Raw genomic sequence first — 6,352 nt, forward strand, 5'->3', positions numbered from 1 at the left:
CCCTTCCTCCTTATATGCCACATTTCAGCAGGAAGGAAGAAAAAGTGAGAGCGGGGGTGGGGAAATGGCTCATTTGAGAGTTTGCTTTAATATCTGTCTTTCGGAGATCAGAGTCATATTCTCACACCTCATATTTCAAAACGTCGATCACAGGCCGTGTAAAATTCCCTTAAAAGTGCATTATGCAATATAATAGCGGTTTTGAGTGACATTTACCTGCCAAGGAGGGGGGTACCTGCTGCCATTTGCTAAAAGGATTTCATCAGGCAGGAGACCTCAGTTGTCGCTGTTGACTGAAATTAGATATGAATGTGCCTCTCTCGTGGATAAATGCATTTGAACAAGTTAACGCTGCTAAAAAGCAACTGTATTATTTTGCAGTGGAGTTCTACTGACTGTTTAAACACTTGATCTGCATAAATCGTCTTGGGGAGGAGAAATTATTTCAGGGCCCGCTTGCGCAGAATTTGAAATGAGTATTTTTGTTAGACGAGGAAGAAGAAGAAGAAAATACCGGTAATAACTATGTGCAAAACCATTAGAATGCATATTTATGTTGCTTGTTATGAAATATTCATTAAGTTGGTGTAAAAAAAGAACAGCCAATTGGGGCTGCGGAAGGAAAATGTGTGTTTATTTGCGTGTTTGTGTAAAATGAGGGCGATGGGGCATTCATCACCTCTTGCACAAGGGGTGCTGACAAAAATCCTGACATGCCTTGTTTTGTTCCCTTCCATCCCTTGTTAATTTTCTCTCGTCTCACCTTAAAAAAAAAGTATCTCTTTCCATTCTTCACACCATTTCATTGCCTCACTTCCCGAATTAAGAAATTAATGAGAGATAGGTTCTTTACCAACTGCCCCTGCAATGTTTACCACTGATGAAATTATAATGTCGGCCCTCCTGTATTATTTATAAGCCAATTAGGCGAAGTGTTACTTGATTTGATGGGGAGACGACACACAGTGTACATTTAACTAATGGAGACCAAGAGAGTAAAGGGAAGGAGGGGTGGGAGGACAGCTGAGGCGGCCTATTCCGCACATTGCTCTAGGATTACGTGGCTAATTGCCCTGCTTTATCTGTCTGTCATGGATAGCCATGCATATTTTAGCGTTCCCAAACACTTTGATTGTTTGCACTCGTGTTGGGGCTGTAACAAGTAGAGCAGAGGCCAGAGTGGAGTGTAGTTAAAAACTGGCAGCAGGGGATACAGGGAGAGGGTGCAGGGTGGTGGCGCCGAGGGGTGGGGGGGCTTGAAACTCACACACGGTGACAGGTGCCGGAAAAGTTTTGACAAAGAGCAAAGGTGTGTCGAGGTGGGAAAAATACAGCCGAAAACAAGAAGGTTTCTCATACAGACGCCGCGATTGGAAGGCAGCTCGAACAACAATTAATTATACTGTCTCTGGCCTAGTGCATGTTCGAAATTCTTATTTGCAGCACCCTGTGCCAAAGTACAGGAAGACCTTCATACGCAAACAATCTGTCTGTTAAGAAACACCGGCTGGTCACAATTTTGGGGGGGGTAATTAGGGTCACCCGGGGTCAGCGGATCCAAAGCCAGACTATGTATGACTCCGAACAGCCTATTGGGGTTGCAGCTATCAGGTATTTTGGGTATTCGGATATCCTAAAGAAAATTCTAATTGTCTATTGAGTATTCGGATCAACTTTTATTTTTACTTTTTTTTTGGTTAGGTGAAAAATAAGTACCCGGTATAAACACAGGAGATATCAGGACATAACACATTTCCTCATAATTATGAATAACTAACTTTTATTACTTTTGATGATCAGCATTTTTCATACTTAAAAATAAAATGTGCTAAGCAGCACACTACTCTCCTCTCTAGTAGAAACATATTTTAGATAAACCTCTCCACATACATTTTGGTTGAAGAGACCTAACTGCACATTTAAGTCAGCGTGGTTGGTGAAAAAGTGATCAGTAGGAACAGCAACTTGTGTCAGGTTGTCAGTGTCAAATGGTGCAGACTCATTCACCACGCCAGCCTATATAGAGCAGTCTAGTGCTGCTGGCTAGTGGCCAATCGATGCTAGATCGGTTTGGGAGTTAAGATGACTAGTTATTCTCCGCTTTTGAGTTCGCCCACTAAACACAAAAGAAAACACCAGCAAATACGTCACGAAACAAGAATTTACCTAACTAAAGGTAAAGGGCAATACTTAATTCAACACAATGCGACTTTAACGACACTGTAATCTGCTTTCATAGAGAACAACATGAAGTGAAATTAGACACATTTTACTGGCTGAAATGCTCTAAAAGATTTTGACAATCAAGGAATTGATTTACAAAAATAACGTTCTATTAATTTGATTATCAATTTGTTGAAATATTGATCGTTTTACCTCTACCATGTTTTAAATGTAATTGGAGAAATGGATTGACGGGCTTCAGAAGACAGACTGTACACCTTCGTACTGTAGATATCTACAAAGGTAAAACAATTTCAAGCTGCGTATGTATTTTTTTGCCTTCATGCACTTCATTCACATCTTGAGTGATGGGGTTTAATTAAGATGAAGTAATCTTGATGTTAATAATGGTTATGCGCCCCTTCAAAAAAAAATAAATAAATAAATAAAAAGCAACTCTAGATCGTATAATACTTTAGTTGGTTACATGGAGTTGAAAAACTGACAAATCTTTTTTGGTCACAGGGTGTGCCCCCTCACAAGCACCCAGATCCCAGAGCATCTCTGACTGATGAGCTATTTGAAAGATGATCAGACACTCACACTATGAAGGGGAAACTGGAGCAAAGGGATCCTTAATTATCTGATGAAGGGAAGCTTATCTGAATGGTTTCTTTTTCTCTCCCCTTTTTATCCCGCTGGATCGTGTGGCAGATCTTTACATAACAAAAGAGCAACCTAGCTGACCCGCTTTATCTAAAACATCATTTGTGATCCGCAGACACTGCATTGGAGGAGGCCTATTCTTTTTGTGAGTTTGGCCCAACTTCAGTTAAATTGTCATATCTGGGGGGAAAAAAAAGTATCTGATAAAGAATTCCTATTAGGACATATCGGTGGCATGTATGGATCGTCTCCCTTCCACGAGCGTGTAATTAATTCCCAGTTAAAAGTATTAGCACATGGCTTTGTGCGGTGATTTATTTAAAGGTGTGTACGAGGAAAGGCTGGCTCAGTTTCCTCCTTTTAGGAAATAGGTAATAATATCCTATGCCAGGCCTTCTTTTGCATTCCTACCTAGGCACGCTTCCATTAAAAGCGCACACATAAACCAGATGCTCTGTCACCGGCATCGTCACCATGTTAACTTATTCATCCCTGTTAAAGCTCATGTAAGGGGATAGCTGTTAATTAATATAGCTGTCGGGTAAATGGTTGCTGCCGGACCATTGCCACCATCCATCAGTAACATAATCTCGGGCTTGTTTTCATGCCAGGCCTCGAGCTCAATTAAGATAATGCCATGCAAACGAGGTCTCTCGCCATTAGCCTCATCAAGAGGGGCTTTTAATGGAGTAATCGGCCCACTCCAAGAACAATTACTGTGGCATCTCCTCCCGACTGATGAGTAATCGGTGCGGGCATGACTGAGAAGTCACAGGGTGGGATGGTCAAACAGTGCGTTGGGCCTGCATGTTGACCCTGGAGGTGGCATAGCAGCAGCTGGGGTGCTCAGATGTGACAGCAGCCAGGTCTGCTCCCTGTATCCTGTTTGGCGGAAACACCAATTAACATTGGAGGCGCGGATAGCAAAATGTCTTTTGTTCTTCCGAATTGCTTGATATACAGTCGGTGTGGTGTATTATCATCAGTCACCTGTCCGTCAATCAGACCATCCATCTATCCATCCATCCATCCATCCATAACTACAGATCCGAGGTCCGGTCGCAGGGATCCCAGATTTCCCTCTCCCAGGCCACTTTTTCCAACGTTTCCAGGAGGATTCTAAGGTATTCAAGCCAGTCGGGACACAAAGCCTCTCCAACTTGCCCTGGGTCATCCTAATCAGATGTCCAAGTCACCTCAGCTGGCTCCTCTCGACGTGGAGGAGCAGCGGATCGACTCTAAGTCCCTCCCGGCTGACCGAGCTTAACACCCTATCTCTAAGGAATAGCCCGGACACCCTGCAGAGAAAACTCATTTTGGCCGTCATTTTCTTCTTTCGGTTACGAACAACAGCTTGTGACCGACCGTAGATGAAGGGTAGGAATGGAAATAAACTAGTAGTAGTAGTAGTGAGTTTCCCCATTCCAGAGCTGGAGAGGGCAGTCTGCCCTTTTCAGACCAAGGACCATGGTCTCAGACTATACTCGTAGACCACTTTTGGTGATACTGCCTTTTATCTAACCACCGGCTGTGAACTGCTCCAACGAGAATTGGAGATCACAGGGCCACCATCTTCGACCCCTTCAATGCCTTGGCTGCACCTATAAATTTTTAGTTTGATAATTTGATAGTCCATCCAGATAATACTATATTTAAAAATACAGCTTTTCACTGTAGTTCGTTAATTTTTACTGAAGTAAAATAAAACAAACAAACAAAAAAAAAAAAACAATGAATTGAACAAGGAATTAAACAGTTGCACAGTGACAGGACAACAATAAAAGACATTGCACAGTTTTACACATTGAGCCCGGCATCTAGATTTCCAGGAGACTTTTTATCGATGCTGAGTCACAGTCCCACACATTTTCTGTCACACTTCATTTGTTGTTGATTTGAAGTTTTTCTCCCCACTCACAAAAGCCCTAGCGCCACAATACACCGATGCTTCCTGTCTGGTGTCTGCCCACACCTCTAGCTTCGTGATTCACACCTTCGCACACATTCACCATAGGCAAGCCTGCATGAGCTTTAATGATCCCTCTGACACACATTGGGGCACATTATTCCTCCGCACAGCACAACTTTGCGGCAGCTCAGAGCCCCTAAACCTCATTGGCAGGATATTTTCAACTGTCTGTGTCTATGTGTAATGTGTGTTCGTGGCCATGGAGCTGAAGAGTGGGCAGCTCCTTGGGAATTTTAAGAGTCAAGCCCCTCTAAATCTTCTTGTTTCAACTTGAGAAAATCAATAGGATAAATATCCTGTTTGCCTCTCTTGTACTTAGCGGCACCTCCAGCTTGCTCTGGTAACCAGAGCGGAGAATCTCGCTCTCACCTCAGGCTATGTTTAAAATAATCCACCCCCACCCTTTTTAAAGCTCTGAACGACCAAGGATCTCAGGTGCGCGTCTTCTTTTTTTTCATCCCCAAGCAAAAATCAGGCTTGTGTAAACATTTGCCACGTGATAGGTCCTGGAACGCCACTGGCTAAGTCTTGCGATCGACCTGCTCCTTGTGTGATTAGGCTGCGGAAGCCGAGCACAACCCAGACACAGATCGAAGAAGGTCCACTCTCAATATGGATGCGGGCTGTGTCGGCCACATCCTGCTGCTTTCATTGATTTTTTTTTTTCTTCTTGCCCTCAATTATATAATAGAATCACTGTTCTGGATTTGAACTCAAATCACAGTTTTGTGAGCACGCTCTATAAATAAAGAAAACATTTGGACTCATATGAAATCGAGGTTTCATCGACTGCTTTGGCAGCTTCTCTAGAGAGATGCGCGTTACGACAACATGCTCAAAGTGTGTGTTTTATCTTTTATTGTTCCGGGTGATTGACCCTAAAAAAAGTGGTACGGACAGAAATACCTGCATTTCTGCGCGTGTAGAGCTCAAGCGGGCATAAATGTGTCTAAAGGATAAACCTGCTAGTGCTTTGCTCTGAACACAGATATAGCAGAGTTTTTGATATATATAGAACACAGTTTTTTTAATCAAACAAAATAATATAAAATGATCAACGATTATTATTATAGTCGTTTAAGTATAGTGCATACTTGACCTTCTTCCAGTTTGAAATAGTTTGAAATATCCGACGGACATTTGAATTCACCATATGTCTCGTCCTCACGTTAGGAGCGAGAGACAGAAAGGCAATTTTCATGTACTTTCACACCGTTGGCAAGAAGCAGTAATGGGCTGATCGCGGGTGAGATGTTTGAAATCCACTTAGAAAGTGAAAAGAAGGTGGACCTGAGAAAACGTGAAGACAATCTGACAAACAATATTGTACGAAAAATGTATATGCTTGAAAAAACAGGACTATAAATGTTTACCTAGTGTAAATTTGGGATCGTTACCCCCAAGTCCATTTAAAGCGGATAACCTTATCTCTGACAGCTTGACTGACTGCATGTCATTGTAACCTCAAGTATTTCATGCCCTGCAGACCTGGTAAATTGACCCATGCCACTGTGCACATACTAACATCAACCTAATTTTCAATCATCCCATGAT

This window comes from Hippichthys cyanospilos, chromosome 15 (genome assembly GCF_059441005.1).
Source record: "Hippichthys cyanospilos isolate Australia breed blue-spotted pipefish chromosome 15, RoL_Hcya_1.0, whole genome shotgun sequence".
Taxonomy (NCBI): Eukaryota; Metazoa; Chordata; class Actinopteri; order Syngnathiformes; family Syngnathidae; genus Hippichthys; species Hippichthys cyanospilos.